We start from the raw sequence: 22,562 nt of genomic DNA on the forward strand, positions 1-22,562 counted from the left end.
GATTCCTGTAGTTTAATATAATTTGACCCTTCATGGACAGTGATAGCTGAAGCAGTCAGGTGTTCACTAATGAGTAGCGGGATCATACAGGCAATGTCCTGGATCCGGGCACCCGGGTAACAGATGGTCTCTGCTTTCCTAATAGAAACATTTTGGATCATAGATGAGCCCACAATAAGGACAGCGGGACTGCTGCGTCTCTCTTGAGTTATCTTCCTCCTAGAAGGTTGTTTGGGGCTAGTTATAGAGCTGTTTTGTTGTAAATTGTTTAGATGGCAGGGGTCCACTTGCTTCCGGGCAAAATTGTTTGTTCCTTTGGGGCCAGCGGCAGAATTCTCCAACTGTTCCAATACCCGGTATCTGTGCCTTGTTCAGGAGCAGAATGACAGATTTTTACCTTGTCAGCTCGGGGATTTAATCCAGCAGCCTTTCGGTTACTGTCCCAACGCTCTTACCACTAGGCTACCTGCCGCCCCTATCTTGACATGTTTGCCAAAACAAATTAGATTTCATTAATTGAGTGAATCCTGAAAGTGTTGCTTTGCATATATAATTAAATTATAATTATATAATTTAATTACAATTATATATATATAATTATATAATTAAATTCTTTATAATATATTTTTAAGAACTTTCTATAAGAGGGTATATTTTCTTCTTTATCAAATAAATCAAGCAGAAATATAATATTTCTTTCAAACCACTTAGGGAAGAACAAAGACTTGTTTTTAACAACATTATCTTTGTTGTTCCACAGAAGTGCCTTGTGTAGGGAGATGTTGTGGACATAACATAGTTTCCAGGTTAAAAGGGATTGTTCATGAAGTCTGGACAATTTGATGGGTCATTTTGCTGAAGAATGTAGTTAGTTGGATGCACTTGATTCACTTCAGAGTCGTCACTAGTTAACACAGCCACAAAATCCTAGTTATGGCTAAACCCCGTCCATAACTTTCTTCTTAAAATTGTATTTTAAACCTTACCCTAACGTTAACCGTAAACTTAACCACACTGCTAACTTTATGCCTAACCCTTACCTTAAATTAAGACCCCAAATTATTGTTTTTGTGCCAATTTTGACTTTATGGCTGCGGAATCTGACTGTGGCTGTGTTATCTAGTGAAAACCAATATCCAGGGCTTCTACAGTAGTCTGTAGGCTTGCCATTGGAGAGCAGTGTTATATCAATAGAAGAATGATGATAAAGCTCTAGAAATGTATCCCACTGTTTTTTAACCTTCCACACATTCCCATGTAGTAACTACAAAACTGAGTCAAATCCTCACAAAAGCTATCAAACACAGTGTGACTAAATCAGTGTATTTGTTTCAATGTTGTTGAGTTAACCCTGAGTGGCTCCTACATGTATATGATTATAAATGAACATTATTAGAATCATTAGAATCAAAAGCTCTGTTCTTCTCTACCTAATCTACTACTTCTTGTTTTAAGAACCATTTTACAGGCCATCCTACATAGCAGTGGATCACGTGATAATGAGCAGAATAAATACAGATCTCATGAAGTTATGGATTTGCTGCATAGAGTGGGTTCATTTCCAAGACAACGCATGTATTCTTGTACTAACTCTCCGTTGTGCCTCATCTCAATGTCTGGACAAGCAATGCACCCCCCCTGCCAACACACAAATACACACACCACACACACCACACACTTACATGCAAGCACTCTCCCTGGATAATGATCATATCCAATTTGCTGCTGCATGACTGGTCCCAGCGAGACGGGGAGCGTAAGGAGTTAAGCGTTGCGTGGCGCGTGTCTCCCATCCCATCCAATCCTACCACAGCCATACACGACACTCCACAGAAATACGTAATCTCTCTATAATCCAAAATATTGTGCTCCCTGTGAAGATCTTAACTCAATGATCCCAGCTCACATATCACATATTTACTGTAATACACATACTGTTTGTCCAGGTAAAAATATATTTTCTCTAATTTATTCATTAATTCAGAGCCTACTTTTAATAATGTATTATTTGATGTATTTGTCACTTTGAGAAATCAGCACGGACCACAATTGGGCTTCAAGCTGTCGTAGCGTGCTGACATCCATGGTATTGTTTTGTTCGCAGCGTCTTAGGTCTTGACACTGTAACACCCCGGATCACCTCTCTTCCCCAGCCTCCCTCTTTCTAACCCCTACACTCTTCTCATATAAGGAGATAATTACATAGTGTTATTCCATAATCCCCCCCCCCCCTTCCCAGCAGTCTATCTGTCAAAGTAGTCAAGGGATGAGGTTGTAGGCTTCAGCAACTCTATTTAATGAGGCACAAATCTTCAGGAATACCGTCAATGTAATAAACGAATAGTTGTTTATACTATAGCACGGAGGCATCCCAATGGGGTCTGTTCTGATAATGCCCCCCATTTAAGAAAATTAACCCCACCCCTCCCCCCAAATAAACCGGTCAAATATTAAATATGTCTGGAGCATAGGCTTACGGATCATCCCTTATTGAGCCTGTCAATAGCAGGTCTTCCTTGAATTCTGCAATTTAATATAGAGCATGTAGAATAGGAGCAGTATGTTTGTGTTTGGATTAAGTAGTTGTATGGACTCTTTGATTTAGAATACTATACAAAAATGAATCAGATATGGACTCATGAGACTTGGCATGCTGTTATTGTTATTGCTCCAGCGTGTTTCTATGAGTATTTGAATGGAAAGAGTCACAGACAATCATAGAGGTCATCCTGGTGTAAGGAATCAAATAGTAATCAAATAGTTATCTATGTTGTAACATACTGTACTGTTTTCCCAATATTTACAATATGAAATGTAGGCTTCCACATTTTGCAAGCTTGGGAGAATTATTATTAAATGTATTCTAATGAAAACCAGACATACGCACTTGGCCTACAGTCCTTTATAATTCTATAGCATTTTCTGTATTTGGTCCTTCAAGCCAGAATACATTAACATCTAGATATTGTATAATATTTGTCAGTAAACATATTTGTTTTGTATCGTGTTACATGTTTGCCAAGATATATTGTGGGTTTTTTGCAAAATTTGTACATAGAAAACACTTATTTTAATGGGGTAAATTATTCATGTATCATTGTGTGAAACAGCAGAGTACAGTAAGCTCCTCAAGACACCTACCTCATTAGTCCTAAAATTGTTTTCTCAGATATACCAAAAACAAGCTGTTTTTCCCAGGAGGGCCCTTGGCTTTTTTGTTTTCTACTTTAATCCCTGAGCTGCATGCCAGGGGATTTCATTTCGTCACTCCTAAAGGGAACAGTTTATTATGGGGCTGCAAGAAACAACTAAGACAACATGAGATTGGGAGTAAGCTTATTTTAGGTTTAAAGTGAGCAACTCAAATGTATTTTATCTTTTTATTTTTTGGTAAATGTCTGTTTGACAAAAACAAAACCATCTGTCTCCATTACCTTGTCATTAATGCATTGTTATTGTTGTTGTCACTCGAGTACATTGTGTGCACAAAAAAAATAAATCTAGATTCATTTTCTCAAACTATTGTGTTTTTGGAATCTTCATAATGAGAGAAATGTCACAGGCTTGGTGTAATTCTTTACATCTGCTCTTACATGCAGATATTAATTGACCCCACTTGACACCAACAGCAGGGAGAATATTAATTGTATTCCCAAGCAATGTGTTCAGAACAATGTGTGCACTGGGGTGCATCCTGTAAGGTTCACCAATACTCATCAGTAGGCTATTCTCACCTCTATTCTTGAATTGTAGTATGATTTTTACCAAGTACATATTTTTAAAGTACAATATCACCTAAAAAAACTCCCATAGATGGTGTGTGGTGCGGGTTTAAATAATCTGTGGGACATTAGAACTAATGTTCCCCTATACGTTCCTTATACCTGCCCAATGACCTTCCTACAAGGTTTAACAAAGACATAACCCCTGCTATACCTGGTGGTCATTGTTATGGTCCAATTACATGGACAATCGCCTGCACATAATTTATAGAATCAGCCCAGATGGACAGCTCACTACATGCCTGGCCTTCTGCATCAGCTCATGGGTAGGAGCTGAAAGCAGGGCAGTGTGTGAGCGGGTGTAATACACTAGCTTAGTGTCTGTCTACATGTTCTGTACTCCATCGCCCTAACATGAAAACTATCTCTTTGGCGAACCTAAATGATGCCAGGGGTTTTGAGGGGAAAACCAATTTGTGTAATGAAAAATTATGAACAAATCTTCCCAAAGCTGGGAGAAGAGAAAGGGAAAAGGGGAGGGAAAGAGAGAGAGAGAAGAGGATGAGCCCTTTAAATCCACAGCATTTCTGTCATTACTCTGCACTCTATATCAGGGATCCAACCAGAGCTGAAGTTTTTAGCCCTCCTGTAAAAGCTCTTAAAACTCCCAATCGGCCACAACAATCCCCAAGACAATGCCCCAGCCCGGGCCAATCTCCTCACTCTAATGGCCATTTTGCCTTTGACTTGTGTCCACTTTGGCTTTCCCATAATGCCTTTTTCCCCCACTTCGGTAAGCTGGTTAGAGCACTGGCAGCTTAGAGTTTTGATTTAACAACATAGCCTGTAGGGGCCGCTTGTGTGTGGGACAGGGAGGGCACGTGCAATATAGGAGCTCAAACGTAGTGGGATAAATTTCAAATAGCTAGGCTGGATGTTCTTTTAGTATGATTCCCCTCAAATCCATATTGTTTTTAGTTCATTGTTTGTTATTGTCATTGTTTGTTTCTCTTTTTATGTTTTTTTTTCACGCTAATGGCATATAAGTGGGCTTTCTGTATCTGAAGAAGTGCAGTCTTAATAAGAGTATGATCCTTTTGTCCTAGTGACTTAAAATTCTAATTAATTTAATTGATGTTCTCAGAAAATGTTTGTGAAGTTGTTATTTGGACAATTGTCATGTTTTGAGAGAAAAATGAAGAAAACATGAATGTATTTTTTATCCTTATGCCCACAGTATGTGTGTGTGTAGAGTGTAGTATCTGATTAGTGCTATCAAATATTGGTACACTGTACACTGAAAGACACACGAGGACTTGTATCTACAGGTAATACTACTTTTGAGATGTAACCTATTTAGGAGCAGGGTTGGGTAGGTTACTTTCTAAATGTAATCTGTTACAGTACCTGTCCAAAATTGTAGTCAGTAACGTAACTTTCGCATTACGCAAACTCAGTAACGTAATCTGATTACTTTCTGTTACTTGTGGGTTACTTTCCCCTTAAGAGGCATTACAAAAAGACGAAAAGGATTCATGAAACAAATTTTGTCTGTCATCATAGGTCTCTGATTTGTGGTCGGACTTGCTCAGGTGGAACAAACTTAAACTTTTTTATGCTGATTTGAATGTCATTGAGAAAACAGAAAGGTGTCATAATGAATTTAAAAGTAATCAAAGAAGTAATCAAGTTTTTCAAAAGTATCTGTAATATGATTACAATATTTCTGCTGGTTACAGTTACTTTTTAAAATCAGATTGCATGTAACTTATTACATGTAATCAGTTTCTCCCCAACCCTGATTAGGAGATAGTAGTATCTAAATCCATCATTATCAATGGGTTCATCATTGCTACCTGATTGATTTTAAACCATAAAGCCTGTGGTCAATTACCAAAATCATGTGATTATTGTTTCCTTATTAAAGTTGTTGAGTTGAGAATGTATTTCTACTATTCTCGGGTTATGTTTGCTCTGAAATCGTTTCTGTAGTTAGAAAGATAAGATCTGCATTCCCAAAGCATTATTTTGTTGAAATATAATTTGGTTTGAGAAATTAAGATAATTGATTGAACCCAAATCGGCCTTTTTAATAAAAAATGAGGAAGACATGAGGAATCCAAAGACGTGGTCAAAAGACATCCACAGACCCTGGCCATAATTCGTGGCCTGGCTAAAAGGTAAGCCACTTTAGTATGACTGGTTATCCCAAGTTGAACTCAGAGTTAACCAAAGTTACCTCACTAACTCCTCAAACCTGCTTCGTAGGATACCCCTTTGGTCCATACTCTGAGGTGTAAGAAAACCAATGTATAATTTGGGTCAATTATCCCTTTAAAAAGATTAAATCATATTTCAACAAAATAATGTTGCAGGAATACTAATCTTATCTGTTTATATCAATCTCAGATGGTGAGTGTCAATCTTCTTTCTTGTGCCATTTGAGGTGGATTGAGGTGTGTGTGTGTTTGTGCGTGTGTGTGTGATATAAGATATTTAAGATGGTGGCGCTGAAGAGGGCGAGCATCTTGACGGTTCCTGCTCGACTTAACTTTTTAATGGCTGTTTTGGCATTAATTATTACTTTGTTTGCTCATAATGTTCGTGGAATCATTTCCTACAACCGACAAAAACTTATGGATCATGAATCGGAAGCTACATACTTATCTCTCAGCTTCCCAGGTCTGAAATACTACATTCGCTCCTTTGTTCCAAGCACAGCGGGCTTCCCTGTTGCTTTTGACCAAGATGAAAGAAGGCAATGCCGGCGAAGAGGAAGGAAAGGGGGACTCTAAGCTAGGCTGAAAAGACTGGCTACACGGCCTCGTCTTCCTAGTACCCTGATTGCTAATGTCCAATCGCTGGAAAATAAACATTCTGAACACAGAGCAAGGATTAAATAGCAGAGGGACAACAAGGAATGCCATGTCTTTGTTTTTACAGAGACATGGCTTACGGAAAATACACTTAACTCTGTTGTTCAATCAGACGGCTTGTCCATTTTCTGTATGGATCGAACAGCGACTTCTGGTAAGAGTAGGGGGGAGGTGTATGCTTCCTCATCAACAATTCCTCGTGTACTGAAGTTGAAAACATCTCAAGCTCCTGTTCACCCAACCTGGAATTCCTAATTCTAAAACGCCGACCCCACTATATGCCAAGGGAATTCACTTGTGTTATTATCACAGCTGTGAACATACCGCCACAAGCAAACACCAAGGCAGCACTCAGCGAACTCTACAAGAATATTAGCCAACAAGAATCCTCTCACCCGGAAGCAGTATTTATTGTTGCAGGTGATTTTAACCAAGCACGTTTTGTATCCTGCCCCACGAGAGGAAACAACGTGCTGGATCATGTATATACAAACATCCATGACGCGTGCAAAGCTATCCCCCGCCCCCCACTTCGACCAATAAGATCACTTCTCTCTGTTCCTACTCCCTCCTATGTGTCATCTGCAAATTTGATGATTAAGTTGGAGGCGTGTGTGGCCATGCAGTCATGGGTAAACAGGGAGTACAGGATGGGGCTGAGCACGCACCCTTGTGGGGCCCCTGTGTTGAGGATCAGCAAAGTGGAGGTGTTGTTTCCTACCTTCACCACCTAAGGGTGGCCCGTCAGGAATTCCAGAATCCAGTTGCACAGGGTGGGGTTCAGACCAAGGGCTCCGAGCTTCATGATGAGCTTGGAGGGTACTATAGTGTTGAATGCTGAGCTATAGTCAATAAACAGCATTCTTACATATGAATTCCTCTTGTCCAGATGGGATAGGGCAGTGTGCAGAGCAATGGTGATTGTATCATCTGTGGATCTATTGGGGTGATAAGGAAATTGAAGAGGGTCTAGGGTGTCAGGTAAGGTAGAGGTGATATCATTCGTAAACACTCCTGCCAGCTGGTCTGCGCATGCTCTGAGGACTTGGCTAGGGATGCCGTCTGGGCCGGCAGCCTTGCGAGGGTTAACACGCTCGAATGGCTTACTCACATCAGCCATGGAGAAGGAGAACTCACAGTCCTTGGTAGCTGACCACGTCGGTGGCACTGTGTTATCCTCAAAGCGTGCGAAGAAGGTGTTTAGCTTGTACGGAAGCAAGACGTCAGTGTCCGCGACATGGCTGGTTTTCCCTTTGTAGTCTGTGATTGCCTGTAGACCCTGACACATACGTCTCGTGTCTGAGCCATTGAATTGTGACTCCACTTTGTCTCTGTACTGATGTTTTGCCTGTTTGATTCCTTACGGATGGAATAACTACACTGTTTGTATTCGGCCATATTCCCAGTCACCTTGCCATGGTTAAATGCGGTGGTTACCGCTTTCAGTTTTGTGTGAAAGCCGCCATCTATCCATGGTTTCTGGTTTGGGTAGGTTTTAATAGTCACAGTGGGTACAGCATCTCCTATACACTTCCTGATGACCTCAGTCACCGTATCTGTGTATTTGTCTATGTTATTCTCAGAGGCTACCCGGAACATATCCCAGTCCGCGTGATCAAAACAATCTTGAAGCATGGATTCCGATTGGTCAGACCAGCGTTGAATGGACAGGTACTTCCTGTTTGAGTTTCTGCCTATAGAAAGGGAGGAGCAAAATGGAGTCATGATCAGAATTTCCGAAGGTAGTGCAGGGGAGTGCCTTGTAGGCATTTTGAAAAGTTGAGTAGCAGTGGTCGAATGTTTTACCAGCGCGAGTACTGCAGTCAATGTGTTCATAGAACTTAGGTAGCATTTTCCTCAAATTTGCTTTGTTAAAATCCCCAGCTACAATAAATGCAGCCTCAGAATATGTGGTTTCTAGTTTGAATACAGTCCAGTGTAGTTCTTTGAGGTCCGCCATGGTATCGACTTGAGGGGAAATATACATGGCTGTGACTGTAACTGAAGAGAATTATATTGGGAGGTAATACGGTCGGCATTTGATTGTGAGGTATTCTAGGTTGGGTGAACAAAAGGACTTGAGTTTCTGTATGTTTTCACAATCACACCATCGGTAGTTAATCATGAAACATACACCCTTGCCTTTCTTCTTCCCGGAGAGTTCTTTATTCCTGTATGCGCAATGTACTGAGAACCCAGATGGCTGTATGGACAGGGACAGTATATCCAGAGAGAGCCATGTTTCCTTGAAACAGAATATGTTACAATCCCTGATGTCTCTCTGGAAGGAGATCCTTTCCCTTAGCTCCTCTACTTTATTATCCAGAGACATTAGTAAGTAATACACTCGGAAGCGGTGGATGGTGTGCATGCCTCCTGAGTCAGTGGCGCGAGATGTGTATGAGCTCCCCGAATCCATTAGGGATGCAAAAAGACAATACAGACTCAAACTTGAATTGATGTTTTACAACTCAGACTCATGACTCATGTGGCAAGGACTATAGACTACCATTGACTACAAAGGCAAACCCAGCTGTGTGGTGCTCACCGAAGCCTCCCTCCCAGACGAGCTTAACACATTCTATGCTCACTTTGAGGGAGACAGTAGAGGGAGAGAGCCATCCAGGAAGAGTCTTGTTGCTCCCGATGACCAGGTACTTTCATTCTCCAAAGCTGACATGAGGAAAATTCTCAAAAGAGTGAATACTCACAAAGCCGAGTTTGCTGACGACACCATGGTTGTATGCCTGATAACCAACAATGACAAGTCAGCCTATAGGGAGGGAGGTAAGTGAATTGGAGTTATGGTGACATGACAACAACAACCTCTCCCTCAACCTCAGCAAAACAAAGGAGTTGATTGTTGACTTCAAGAAGCAGAGGAGGGAACATGCCCCTATTCACATCTATGGGACTGCAGTAGACAGAGTCAGCCATTTTAAGTTCCTCGGTTTACACATCACTGAGAACTTGAAATGGACCAATGGCTGACTTGAAATTGCTGAAGAAATGTGCCATTCCATCCCGGGTCCTCTCCAAATACTACCACTTCATCATCGAGAGTGTCCTGGCTAGTTGCATCACAGTCTGGTACAGGTATTACTCCGTCCATGACGGCAAGGCCCTCCAGCGGGTGGTGAAGACGGCCTAGTTGGACATCTACACGAAATGATGCCTGAGGAAGGCCCACAGCATCATCAGGGACCCCACACCCAGCCACGAGCTGTTCACTCGGGCAGACAGTATCGGGGCATTATACCAACAGGCTCAGAGACTGTTTTTTTATATAACCTTTATTTATCTAGGCAAGTCAGTTAATTAAGAACAAATTCATATTTACAATAACGGCATACACCAGCCAAACCCGGACGACGCTGGGCCAATTGTGCGCTGCCTTGTGGGACTCCCAATCACGGCCGGATGTAATACAGACTGGAATCGAATCAGGGACTGTAGGGACGCCTCTTGCACTGAGATGCAGTGCCTTAGGCCGCTGCGCCACTTGGGAGCCATATCTACCAGCCATCAGACTGCTGAAAACTTGAACTGGACTGACAACCTGCACTGACACTCCACACGTTAGCACACATGCACTCACTCATGCACACATCCACACACACATACATTCATGCAACACACACATCCCAACTGCTGCTCCCAGACTCTTATTATTATTGATAAATGCTGCACAATTTAAACACTTGCACCTAAGCGTTTCGTTGGATGGTGTATTCTGTACTGTACAATTAATAAAACTTGAAACTTGAACCTTGTGTGTCTCAATCACCAGATCTCAACCACATTGAACACTTATGGGAGATTCTGGAGTGGCACCTGAGACAGCGTTTTCCATCACCATCAACAAAATACCAAATTACGGAATTTATCGTGGAAGAATAGTGTTCCAAACACTTGCCAAGGCACATTCAGGCTGTTCTGGTCGGCTCGTGGTGGCCCAAAGCTCTATTAAGACACTTTACATTGGTGTTTCCTTTATTTTGGCAGTTACCTGTAACTTGAAGCCACATTATTTTGACAGAGTTAATGAAATGCCTATTGATTAGCCCGCGCAATTGATAAAACGAGACCATGTTTGCAAAACAAGGGGTTCTGAGCCAGTAACTTGTCTATGTTGCACACCTACTGACCAAAAAATACATGTTATTGCGAAGTATATATTTTTCTCAATGACACACTCACCAACATATTTTTTGGGACACTGAAGCTAAAACCTTTAATTTGGCTCTATACTCCAGCATTTTGGATTTGAGATCAAATGTTTCAGCACAGCACAGAATTTCACCTTTTATTTGAGGGTATTTTCATACTTATCTGTTTTACCGTTTAGAAATGACAGCACTTCATGTATCTCCCATTTGAAAGTTTCATACATATTTGGACAAATTCACTTATATGTGTATTAAAGTAGACAAAGAGTTAAGTATTTTGTCCCATATTCCAAGCACGCTATGACTACATTAAGCTTGTAACTCTACAAATGTATTGGATGCATTACAGTTTATTTTGGTTGTGTTTCAGATTATGTTGTGCCCAGTAGAAATGAATGGTAAATAATGTATTGTGTCATTTTGGAGTCACTTCTATTGTTAATAAGAATGGAATATGTTTATGAACACTTCTACATTAATGTGGATGCTACCATGATGGTGGATAATTATCTGACCTAGATTAAATCATGAATAATTATGAATGAGAAAGTTACAGGCGCATAAATATTATACCCCCCAAAAAATGCTAACCTGCCCCTGTTATAGGTAATGGTAAGAAGTTAGCATGTCTTGCTGAAACTGAAATCAGACTGCACATGTAGTTATCAGGCCAGTTTAACTGTATGGAATAGCTAGATAAGCAATACCCATTGCATGTATTATAAATTAGTAACATGGCAGTTTCCCAAAGTTTGGTGTTGACTAGCTAGCTAACTATGCTTTGTGGAAGAATGTAGGATATATTGACAACATTGAGGTGTGGTGCACGATCAGTCCATACAGCCAGTCTTGCTGACTTGTAGCAGCTGGTGGCTAGTTGGCTAGTTAACTGGCTATAATAGCAGGCAAGAACGTTCGTTCGTTTATTTGTGCTTATGTGTTTGTACTCGATTACACGCAAGTGTCAAGGTCAGCAGTTTACACAGATGACTTCAGCCATATGAAAGACCTTCCATAGAAAATATAGTTTCCTTTGCTTTTAGCTTGCCTCTCATCTGGCTTGTGTAAACTAGCTACAGCCAGCTGTTAGCCGGCTACTGGTGCTTTTGCGTGACAACCCAAGTGCTTTGGGACCGGTTTTAGAACTCTTGATAATTCGTCTGGAAAAGATAGCACATTGTTGGTTCTTAATGGGCACATGACAAAATTATAATTTTAATACAAACTGTTGCACCTGCAAATTTAGTCAATCCGACAAATGTGAAATCTTATTGTCACTTTTTGGAAGCTATACTCTCGTTTTAATCCGATGTGGTGGCAGAAAATTATCTGAAACTCAAATACTAACGACCCTGTAAAACATATGGTATATGGTTCTCGGTAAAGTCTGTACAGATCATAATGTGTTGTGAACGTCTGATCAAGCTGATTTGCTACATTTCATCGACATTGGTGTCATACTGGTTTAGATGTGATGGTAGAAAGCTTTAAATTAAACATTGAGCATCAACCAATCCGCGACTATCGTCACAACTATAATGTGCATATAATGAGATCCAGTTTTGTAGCATATATTCCATTATTTTCTCAGAACCTTCGTGTGGTTTGACCTAGCTGCCAGGGGGTGGCAGTGTTGTTCAGTCATCCTTTACTGCTACATTATCCCATGAATGCTTCCAAAAATGTATAGTTACAACCTAAATCATTGGATGCTGCAATCTAATATATTTTCTAAGGATTGCAAACACACTATGGGCTCTATTCTATCCACATGGCAGAAATCCAACTTTACAGCGTGATTGAAATTTAAAGGCAATGATCCTGATTTAGCAGAGACTGCATTCATTGTAGATGCTGTCAATTTAATCAGGAATTACCATTACATATCGAGGAATCTGTAACGCTTCAGCTTTACAGATTGAATAGAGCATATGTATTCAGAGTGTAAATGTTTGTCTGAGATAATGAATTTAAGTTTATCATTGATGATATAACTTTACATTGATATTTTCCTAGATATTTGTCCAGCAGTGTTTATGTTTATTAATTTGTTGACCATGGTCTTTCTATTTTTAATGTAATTATTGTGAGACTCTTGATAGCTGAGAAAGCTTATTGATGAGTGTTTGTTTATGTGAGCGTGTGTGCACATTGTCCTTCATAGTCATTCAGTTGGTAGAGCACGGTGCTTGCAAAACCAGGGTTATGGGTTCGATTCCCACAGGGGACCAGTACAAAAAAATACAAAAACTATGCAATCTGGATAACAGCGTCTGCTAAATGACAAAAATGTCAAATTGCCAATTGATTGAGGATATATCAGGTAGGTTATTTCAGGTGATGTACATCATTTAGCCAGCCCCACACTTTGCATTACATTTCCTTTTAGTGGGGAGACCTGGCCATTGACCACATGCTGAGGGAACACTGTCACAGGCCTGTCATGGTTTTAGTTTCACCTGTCGTCAAGGCGGCCATTCCTTAACACGGGTTTCCCTGGAGACAAGCCATAGTACCCCACTCACGGCCCTGTGAAGTTGGCACCTCATAAAAATAAATAATCAATGAATTTATCCTCAAGAGTTTACACTGGGTTGTGCTGTAAAATTAATCTAGTACTAGTATGGGTTCTTTGATACTCTTTTTACAATAACTGAAGTGCCAAATGCCAGTATAAATGAATGGTGCTAAATCTACTGTTATTCATTGATTCTTCAGATAACTCCCTCTCACTCCTTCACCACCACCTCCCTGGGTCTTAACCCTCTGTTGGGCCCTGCCACACTTGAAGAAAGTGCCCTGTCTAATCTGGGGGAGCAGTCCTTGAGCCTGCAAAAGGCGCGGGAGCGGCGCTTTGCTGGATGCCCTCCTACTGAGCCAGTCAGTCAGCCCAGCTACATGCAGCCATGTGGGCAAGGCCTGCCACAGAGGGGTGGGTGGAGGGGGCCACAGGGGTGTGTGTGTGTCATACTGTACACTCTGGAGGCGTGAGTGTGCATGCATGTGTCCATGTTGGCATCGTGTTGATGCTGAGCCTAAGAGCTTGTTGGTGGGGATGCTGCTTGCCTCCCCTGTGGAGGCTCTTGGTTCTTGGCCTACTTTGGGAGAGGTGAATTGAGGGCGGCTCAAGTCTAGGGGTAAGGGGATTAAGTCCAAACGCGCTCCTCTCCAGTTTGGGATTCTGCCCCGATGCCAGACACTTAAAGTCTGCCAGAGATTAAGATAAAGAGAGAAATAAGACCTGCGTGTGTTGTGGTGCCAGTGGGGAGATGTTTTCTAAAAGAAAGAGGGAGTAAAAAAAAGAAAGATATAGAGGGTAACATGATCTAATATTTAAACTCTGCATTGTTGACCTATTTTACATCAGGCACGCGTCCCATCTTAAGTTACTGTGTTTACAATAGGTAAGATAAAATAAAGGATAAGCTGTTCTTTTGTCTTGTATGGGTGGATAATCTGTGATTTATTCACTGGTTTAATTAGGAAATGGCTTGGATTCCCCTTCGGCCGCCATTCTCCCTTGGTCTGGGAGTATCTCCTATATGGTACTCGCAGTAGGGGGTACAGTGCTAACTGTGCAAGGGGCATCCAAAGAGACATCTTCAGCTGTCTGATAGGATAGTCCTACAAGGGTCAAGCCTCTGATAGGATGGTGATGGTCATACCAGATGCCACAAGCCTCTAACGGTTATTCTGGAGTAGCTAGCCCTGTTAGTCTGCTTTACGAATGATAGAACACTAAACTTTGTCCATTATGCATCTTAAATCTTAAACACCTGCAAATATCAGTTTCCTTGATGGGTGAATGGTGACACTTAGCTAAGTAAATGCTAACTAGAGAGCAGTATCATCAGAGCTCAGAGATGCTATCCAGCATTATGTGTATTATTTCTTCCTTAGCATGTTGACAAAAGCCCATGTAGGGACGGACACCTTCATAAAAGCCTGTCTATCGATGGATGTTAGCATATAGTACATATATCAAACGTCGAGGTTGGGCAAAGAACTGGGACAGAGCCGTGGCAGCAATGGCCCCCAAGGACCAGGAGTCTGCCCATCCCTTTGTCTGGGGGTCCCTCCACCACCCCAACCCCTCCAACCCCTCCACCCTGCCTTCTGGAGGCTCCTGGGCTGGGCTGGGCAAGGGGCTGCGGCTGCTCTGTCCCGCTCCTCCAAGAAAGTGGGTCACGAGTCTGAGACTATGGGATTACTGTCCGGGAGTAGTGTGTCGTCCGTCGGGTGTCTCTTATCTGTGTTTTTTAAATCCCCATCCTCTCTGTCAGACACACACTCTTGCATGCCGCAGACTACCACAACTGCCCCCCTCCCTCCCTCCCTCCACAACCATCCTGATTTTGCTTAGCATGTTTTGGTTAGTCTGTTTGGGTTAGTCTGTTTGTGCCGTTAGGGTAACTTCCTTCTCCAGACCTCTTGATGCGTACCATAGTAAGGAAGGTGGATAAACATAGTCCAATTAACACTAAAATAGAATTTAGAGGAGGTTCAAGGAAAGAGGAAAAAGTATAAATGTCAACCACACTAAGACAACTAGCTTTTTTAGCCCAGGCTCTGATGTGTGATTTTTCAGAGTGTTCCAATGAATTGATTTCTAATTTACCGAATCAAGACCAGCTCAGCAATAATGACATCTAACAGTGACACCATGATAAATGTGGGCTTTTAAATACCTGACCCCTCTGATTCTTGCGGCAGGCCATTTGTCCAGCTTGCTCTGACACCGAGTATGATTCATCAGCAAATAAATTACTAATAATAAATACATTAATTTTGGAGTGAAATGATTACATCCATCAATACAGGAGAGGAGCCTCGCCCTGCTCTGTGATGAGACTGCTGATGGTCAGAGAGCGAGGGTGAAAGATAGAGAGATGGAAGCAACAAAAGGAAAAGAGAATGAGAGAAAGGGAAAATTAAAAAGTGACAGAAGTCAAGCAGATTGGGGAAAAGACCAAAAGAAAGAGACGAAACAAGGAGAAAGAGTTTTTATCGATGAAAGAGGCTAAAAAACAAGCAAGAGGTGTGAGCACATGAAGAGGCTTTGTATTTGGGAATGGGAGCCCTGTAATTCTGGAGACCGAGAGCTATAACTCATCGCCCTCATCTCATCTTTGGACAAGCAGAAAGGAGTAGGGAGTCTCATCTCACCTCTCTAACTGCGGGGGGGATGAGCAGGACGGAACAGAGATTTCAATTAGAATCCAATTAAGAGCCACCAGTGGCACTGATGGCCTGCTGAAGTGTCCCTGAGCAAAGGCACAACCTTGAGTGTCTCTCCTCTCCTGTCTCTCCTCAATTACAATAGGAAGTCATAACTCTCAGTTATCCAGGTGTTTGTTTATGAGTTATAGGTTATGGGGGGGTTATAATCACCTGGAAAAGACAAGTGATGACTTTGACCAACAATTGTTTATGCAACAATTAAATATTGCACACCCCTTGACCCTCAGATAACATCTACTTCTTAATATGGAATGATTCAGGGTTGTTTTGGGTAAAATGGTTAAGGTTGGAGTGTTTTTCAATCAAGGTCCAACATCCCCGTCTTCTATCGCCCTCTCCTGTTACTTTATTCTGTCACCATTGAGTAATGCCATGAGTAATACTGGACAAAGTGGAATATAATTGGCTGTAGATTAGAAGCTACCCCTGATCTGCAATTATCTTTGCTCAGGTTAGGATGAAGGTCAGCAATTAATCCTTTGTAACTGAAGTCTTATGTACAGTTAGCCACGGAAATATGGGGGTTATGGTAAGGGTAATATTTTTTCAAATCTGATCCAAGTCCGTTATGAATTAATCTAAACGTAAATTGTCTTAAAGCTTACAGTCCCTAAACAGTCCCTGTTTCTGTCGGTCTGTTTGTCTTTCCGTCCATCTGGCTGTCTGCCCATCCGTCTGTCCATCTTTCTGCCTGTCTGTCCATCCGTCTGCGTCAGTAGTTGCCCCTCAGAAGACCCAACAACGACCACCTACAAACCAGACAGGCATGTCCTCGACAGGTCAGCATCCCCTAACCCAAGCTGGGAAGAGCCTTAACTCTGCCTTAGAGGTTTGAACCCTGACCTCATGACATTGTGTCTGCCCTGCAGGGTTGCCTGTCGTCGCACTAAAGAGACAGATATTCCCTACTGAAACAAAGCCCCACAAAACCCAAGAGTCCCCAGAAGGTCAGTCTTGGCCAGCCATGCAGAGTCGACAGAAAGAAGACAAAAAGGAAAAGTGAGCATGCGAGATTCCGAAAAGGAAGGACAGTTGTTGGTCCCTTCATTGTCTGAGTATGACACAAGTGACACATGTTGGGTTGTAAAAATGTCAGGGACTTGAGTTAAGGGCCATTGTATTGGTGTCCAGTGGTAGCGTTGGGCCTTTGTCCCCTGTGGTGTACGTCATTAGCATATCAATATTCATTTCAGAGGTTGATGTCGGGTAGAGGTGGCAGCCTCTTTAGACCCGAGCTGAGCACTCTCTCTCTCACACAGACCCTGAGGACCTGCTGTTGAGTTAAACACTTGTGGAGATCATTGATAAGACACAACGGTAGAAAGGCAATGGCAGACTCATAACGAGAGGATGAAGTCTGAATCACTTGCTCAGCTTTGTTCAATATGTGTTTGTCATTTTATTTTGTATCCATTTTCATGTTTACTTCAATACCTTTTTGTTCATGAAAAGGTTCATTATTCATTCTGGAAACATACATTTTTTTTGTAGAACAATTTATGATATGATTAGCAGTGATAATATACTATTTTCATTGTTGTTGAAGCTGTAGTTGGCATTGTTAAGGTACTGTAGTATTGACGGTTCTACAACTTTTCCCTTATATGAAAATATATCAACAATTGTTCTCTTTATCCCAAAATATTAACCAGGCAGTTAGTCCCTCCACTCCCCCCTTCATCCTGTCCCTACCCAGGGATGAGTAACAAAGGGCTCAATGGTGTCACCCGTTCCCTCCAATCCTTCTCCTCCACTCTCCCCCTCTCTGGCCGGCTGACCCCCTGACTGACAGTAGCTAGGGGACAGTTAGCGTAGTGGTGTGGGCCGGCCGGAGTGAGCGAGGCGGTTACTCTGACGGCCAAGCGGAAAAGCGGTTGGACAGTTTCGCCAGCTGCTGGGGGAGACATGACTGTTGCCGGCCAGTGAAACCTGACAGATGGAGGCATTTCAGAACAATGAGAGCTGTTTGATTTGGTTAAAGCTAGGGGTTTCTAGCACCCATTTGCTACTATGCTAACTTATTGTAGATTGTGATAGAATCTGTTATGATCATTTTCTGTCTAGTTATTAAGTGTTATGCTGACTGACTGTGACACCATGATGTAACATTTTCACCATTAAGATTTGAGCAGTTTTTGGCTTGACACTGGTTTAGCATTTCCAGATATTTAGGAAGGTAATGTCCTTAAGCCTAAAATCCTCTGTCCTAAGTTAACCCCTTCACAGCCTAAATTAACCCCTTCCCAGCCAACCCTGGGTCACCGCTCTTATCAGACAACAGCAGCAGTTTCAGACCAGTCTAGATCTGGATGCTTTTCGTGAGCCTCCCCATGTCATCCCAACACTACAACAAAAACTATAGTCCATCATATATCACGTCAGTGTTGTTTCTCTTCCTTCCTTCCAGCAGTCTATGAGACCAAAGCCCTTTATACGCCTATGAGCACCAGTCATCTTTCTATTCCCTCTCTTTCTGTGAAGCCCCGACGCCTCATACACCAGGCTCAACAGGCTGAGTGTCCTGGGACCACTAAGGGCTCGGAGTAACCAAGCCAGGGTAATGAGGCGTGTGATTGGTGCCCTCCCTCCCGCACAAGGTCAGTCATTGGAGGACATGATTGATCACGACAGGCACACAATGGAGACCTGGTGTCAGAGGGGTGGCATGGGTGCGCCGAGCCAAGCGGCGGGGGTGAGCTCCCCCAAACTCAGCTGTGCATGGGCAGTTATACAAATGCAGCATTTGCACGCATATTCAAATACACTAACATGCATGAGAGGACACACTTGTAAATATGTGGTGATGGACACACACATGGGCAGAGAACGCATTGATGCATACTGGCCTACACATACACAAACTTACACACACAAACACAAATTCCTTGCTTCCAGTTTAGATACACTGAGTTGACGTTTCCAATGAGTTTTATGTGACTTCCTGATTTTACAACTTCAACCTGCTCAGATGGGAACATTTCTTCACAGAACTTTTGCCTCTGTAGGTAATGGATGCTGTGACATCACAGAAAGCCCTTTCTTGGCTAAAAAGCGCCAACCTGGCAACATGGAGAGAGGCCAATATTCTCCCATATGGGAAGCAGGATGCATGGCAATACATTATACTGTCTCCCTAGAAGGTTTTGCAGCTGTGAAATGGACTATCTTTTCCACTGATGATTCACTCTATAGTTTGACATCAGGCGTTTAGTGACGCTGTGTGTGTGGACCCGGCTGCCAATATAGCTCTGTTAAACTGACTCACAAAATACACTTGCTGGACCTGAAAAAATATTTAGAGCTAAACTTTTTCTGCTGATACCAGCAAGGTTCTTTTTACTCTCTAGCTGCATCTACAAGATTTACATGTGGAGCTCTTGTGGTAATAGTAATCATTGCAAAGTCAAGAGCATGAATGTTGTGTTATGTTAACATTTATTCATGTTTTTTAACATGTTTGTGCCTTTGCAAGTCCAGTTGGCTGAATGTGACATTTTCCCCATCACTTAGACTTTGTTACTATACTGTATATTGCATTATATATCAAGTTTGAGTGAGCCAAAAATAAAATATTACCATGCCTTAATATGCCAGTTGCATATCCAAAGAAGTTCACTGCTTGGTACTGACAGGGTGAGAAAGGAAGATGGCAGAATGTATTCAACTTTTCTCCCTGCTCAAGTTATTCACGCAAGCAATATTTAGCAACACACATAAGCTACATTAATGCGAACTCTGCTAAACCAATTAGCTCTACTGTACTCGAGGGTGATACAGAGGATTGATCTGTTTGGGAAACATCACAAAAACACTGAGATGGGAGATGAGAGAGTGCTTTAAGAGACTCACCTTTCAGAAGAAGGGCATGTGTCATGTCCCCATATCGTCCATGTATTCTCCGACAGAAAGCGAGGCCAGACCTTTAGGCTTTGAGGGGTGTAAACGCTGGAGCCTTTTGTGGAGAACCCTTCAAATCTGATTGTGGACACTCTCTCAAGTGGGCCCCAGGTGCATTAACACTTTACCAATCTCCTGTAATGATGCTTCCCAGTGCACAGAGAGTGGTAGAATAAAAGCCTCAGCCTTTTTAAGCTGGTCCCTTTTATGAAATCACGTCTGGGGCTTTATGTCCAAGGAAGATCTCCAAGACCAAGACTGCTGGCAATGTTTTTCTACTTTTACAACAGAAAACTATAGAGTGGTCTAACACTATATGCAACCTTACAGAAATAAAGAGTGGATCGTGGTTATACTGTACACACTGCACAAAGACTATGATTAAAATATATTTTCATGATTATGAAAACTAGAACCTTTGTTATTATTATTATTATTGTTGCTGTTACTTTTTTATTATTTGTATTATTACATTGTTATATTCATCAGCAGCAGCATCATTCAGCAGGCTACATAGTACTCTTCTGTTTATGCATACTTCCCTTCAGCAGCGATGCATTGCTACAAAGACCTTGGTCGGGATATAGTCCTTGGATGAGCAGTGTCAGAAATAGGGTATGGTTTTATCCTGGTTTTATACAGCCGATTATTGCTTCATTCGAACTTCACATTTGACCCCACCGTAGGCCTAGTGGAAAATCCCAGGGGAAAACACATTCAAGTATCTAACAGGCAGGCAGAGAAAAAGAGAAGAAAAACAGTCTGTATGGCATAAAGGTTCCTTTCTTTTGTTATGCTGTTTTCCTATAAGTTCCTTTGAGGCAACGTTATATATAGGATCCTAGTTAGTGTATGGCTCCTTCCAGATTCACTGGCGTGTTTCCTTAATCTACATAAAGAGGTCAGGCTGATTTGTTGACTGGGGATTACTGTAGAACACAAAAACCTGTTCCATTCATCCATTAACCTATAGAGAAATGGATATATATTTACAGCCAGGCTTATAGGATGGATGGATGGATGGATGGATGGATGGATGGATGGATGGATGGATGGATGGATGATAGATAGATAGATAGATAGATAGATAGATAGATAGATAGATAGATAGATAGATAGATAGATAGATAGATAGATAGATAGATAGATAGATAGATAGATAGATAGATAGATAGATAGATAGATAGATAGATACAGTGCCTTGCGAAAGTATTCGGCCCCCTTGAACTTTGCGACCTTTTGCCACATTTCAGGCTTCAAACATAAAGATATAAAACTGTATTTTTTTGTGAAGAATCAACAACAAGTGGGACATAATCATGAAGTGGAACGACATTTATTGGATATTTGAAACTTTTTTAACAAATCAAAAACAGAAAAATTGGGCGTGCAAAATTATTCAGCCCCCTTAAGTTAATACTTTGTAGCGCCACTTTTTGCTGCGATTACAGCTGTAAGTCGTTTGGGGTATGTCTCTATCAGTTTTGCACATCGAGAGACTGACATTTTTTCCCATTCCTCCTTGCAAAACAGCTCGAGCTCAGTGAGGTTGGATGGAGAGCATTTGTGAACAGCATTTTTCAGTTCTTTCCACAGATTCTCGATTGGATTCAGGTCTGGACTTTGACTTGGCCATTCTAACACCTGGATATGTTTATTTTTGAACCATTCCATTGTAGATTTTGCTTTATGTTTTGGATCATTGTCTTGTTGGAAGACAAATCTCCGTCCCAGTCTCAGGTCTTTTGCAGACTCCATCAGGTTTTCTTCCAGAATGGTCCTGTATTTGGCTCCATCCATCTTCCCATCAATTTTAACCATCTTCCCTGTCCCTGCTGAAGAAAAGCAGGCCCAAACCATGATGCTGCCAACACCATGTTTGACAGTGGGGATGGTGTGTTCAGCTGTGTTGCTTTTACGCCAAACATAACGTTTTGCATTGTTGCCAAAAAGTTCAATTTTGGTTTCATCTGACCAGAGCACCTTCTTCCACATGTTTGGTGTGTCTCCCAGGTGGCTTGTGGCAAACTTTAAACAACACTTTTTATGGATATCTTTAAGAAATGGCTTTCTTCTTGCCACTCTTCCATAAAGGCCAGATTTGTGCAATATACGACTGATTGTTGTCCTATGGACAGAGTCTCCCACCTCAGCTGTAGATCTCTGCAGTTCATCCAGAGTGATCATAGGCCTCTTGGCTGCATCTCTGATCAGTCTTCTCCTTGTATGAGCTGAAAGTTTAGAGGGACGGCCAGGTCTTGGTAGATTTGCAGTGGTCTGATACTCCTTCCATTTCAATATTATCGCTTGCACAGTGCTCCTTGGGATGTTTAAAGCTTGGGAAATATTTTTGTATCCAAATCCGGCTTTAAACTTCTTCACAACAGTATCTCGGACCTGCCTGGTGTGTTCCTTGTTCTTCATGATGCTCTCCGCGCTTTTAACGGACCTCTGAGACTGTCACAGTGCAGGTGCATTTATACGGAGACTTGATTACACACAGGTGGATTGTAGTTATCATCATTAGTCATTTAGGTCAACATTGGATCATTCAGAGATCCTCACTGAACTTCTGGAGAGAGTTTGCTGCACTGAAAGTAAAGGGGCTGAATAATTTTGCACGCCCAATTTTTCAGTTTTTGATTTGTTAAAAAAGT

The sequence above is a fragment of the Oncorhynchus mykiss genome, chromosome Y (assembly GCF_013265735.2).
Source record: "Oncorhynchus mykiss isolate Arlee chromosome Y, USDA_OmykA_1.1, whole genome shotgun sequence".
NCBI classification, from domain to species: domain Eukaryota; kingdom Metazoa; phylum Chordata; class Actinopteri; order Salmoniformes; family Salmonidae; genus Oncorhynchus; species Oncorhynchus mykiss.